This window comes from Hyaena hyaena, unplaced genomic scaffold (assembly GCF_003009895.1).
Source record: "Hyaena hyaena isolate Hyena2069 unplaced genomic scaffold, ASM300989v1 scaffold_871, whole genome shotgun sequence".
Lineage (NCBI taxonomy): Eukaryota > Metazoa > Chordata > Mammalia > Carnivora > Hyaenidae > Hyaena > Hyaena hyaena.
In genome coordinates this window covers 30,162-32,700 of record NW_024081500.1, presented here as the reverse complement: position 1 = coordinate 32,700, position 2,539 = coordinate 30,162, and positions in this window count along the sequence as shown.

The following is a 2,539-nucleotide window of genomic DNA, read 5'->3' as shown; positions in this document are numbered from 1 at the left end:
GTGGAGCCTTCTTATAAAGGAAAAAATGAGTATTGCTCCTTCTGTGTAGGGAAAAATCAGTTTTTCCCCCTCTTGTGTGCTTCTATCCTGTCTCCCTCACTACTCACACAAAAGACTTCATATCTGACTCTTCTGGTCACAAATATGTGTAGGGTTTCCCCCATCAACAAGCAGTCTCCAACATCGGCTGAGTGTCTTACCATTTACCTTAACTTGACACCCTCTACCTGGATACCCCACACACACACTACAGCCACCAGCTGTAAGTCCAGGCTGACACACGTGCTTCTGCTCTAGATCAGAGGTTCCAACAAGCCCCTCGTTGTCTTTGAGTAGCCTGCTAGAGCAGCTCACAGAACTCAGGGAGACACACCAGTTTAGTACAGGCTATGATAAAGGATATGGATGGACAGTCAGATGAAGACATACTAAGGATGAGGTCTGGGAAGGTCCTCAGTGCAGAAGCTTCTGTCCCCATGGAGTTGGGGTGTGTCACCTCCTGGAGTTGGGGTGTTCGCCAGCCTGAAAGCTCTTTGAACCTCCAGCCATTGGGATTTTGTGGAGACTTCCTCATATATGCACGAGCAGTCATTAACTCCATTTCCAGCCCCCGTCCCCCCTCTGGAGGATGAGGGGATGGGGCTCAAAATCCCAAGCTTATAATCATGGCTTGTTCTTTCTGGCAAGCAGCCCCACCCAGGAGCCCACCCAGAGTCGCCTCCTTATAACATAGATGCTACTAGTGCCCTTGTCACTTAGGAAAATACAAGCACCCTAGGAGTTCTGTGCAGGAACCAGGGACAGAGAACAATATATACGTTTCCTATTACCTCACAGTTCCGTTAATGTCGACTGGGGCCAGTGTCCTTGATAGTCATGTCACATTCAAGGTACTGATTTTGACTACTTATTCTATTACGGGGAGATGGGACATGGAGATCTCTGACTGATTGTGGATTGGTGTGTCATTGTGGTCCTGTCCGTTTTCTCAGGGGTTGTGTAGTTCTGCCAGGTGCATGGATTAGGGTTCTGCTGTCATTCTGGTGAATGTATCCCTTTATGATTATGAAATAGAGTTTATAATCCCTGGTCATAGTATTTGCTCTTTAGCTTTGATCTGATACAGCTACTCTATTTTTAATAGCGTTTGTTAATCTTTTGTCCATGATTTTACCCTGTGTCCTTTAATTTTTGAAGTGAATTTCTTGTAGGAAATATATTTTAAAAATCCACTTGACAAGGGCACCTGGCTCACATGGTTAGTGTCAGACTCTTGGTTGCGGCAAAGGTCATGACCTCATGGTTCTTGAGATTGAGCCCCATGTTGGGCTCTGCACCTACAGCACAGAGGCTGCTTGGGACTCTTCCTCTCTCTCTCAAATAAAACTGGAGAAGAATTCATGTGCAGATCACCCTGGAAACTTACTCCAGGCCTATTTACAACTCTTGTTTCCTGCATCCCTTGTACCATGTTGATCTCTTCTATCAACAGTATTTACAGACATGTCTCTGTAATTTATTTCATCATCTCTCATGCATGACTTTGGCCATAATTTTTCTGGATTTCCCTGAAGTAAAAATCTTTGATTTCGTAGCCTTCATCCCTAATATCACTGCCTGGAATCCTTCTCCTGATTACTGTTCCCTTTTGGCTGTGATTTCTTGATTACGTGTACAGAAGAAACAGCTACAAGATATAGAGTCTTAGGTATTGTTCATTACAGTTTGCAAACAAATGTAATGTTATGTTGTCAACATCTAACAACAAAAGTAATACTTATACTGAGCACAGTTATAAAACTTTCCCTGATCTCCAATATTCTAGGAATACCTGGAAGAACAGGATTTTTTTTTACCAAAGAGAGCTCATCTATAATACAGATTAATCTTAGGATAACCCAATGACAAAAACACTCATGCTGTACAAAATTATTTTAGCTCTCAAAGAAAAGGTATTTTTCTTTTTAAATTCCAGTATAGTTAATACACAGTCTTCAATTCCACATAACACCCAGTGCTCATCAGGAGAAGTGTGCTCCTTAATCTTCATCACCTCTTAAGCCTTCACCCCACCCACCTCCCCTCTAGTACCATCAGTTTGTTCTCTATAGTTAACAGTCTGTTTCCTGGGGCGCCTGGGTGGCTCAGTTGGTTAAGTGTCTGGCTTCAGCTCAGGTCATGATCTCAGAGTTTGTGAGTTTGAGCCGTGCATTGGGCTCTGCACTGTCAGTGCCCGGGATTCTCTCTCTGCCCCACTTGCTCTCCATACCATCACTGTACTGGGCTCCTATCATAGCCCCCCCTTTAAGCTGGTTAATATAATATTTAACAACCTATATTATGGTTTTGGCTTGGTACATAGCCTGTCTCAGCCATTATAATCTTACCAAACTTTCTCACATAGGTTTATCTTAAAAAGACAGCCTCAAGCTTGGCTTCCAGTAAATCTAACAAGGCCCTGGGAAGGGTCCAATGGTCTCACTGAAATTAGCCCAAGCCACCTCTAAATGGAGACCTACAAGATTTGTTGGATGGATCA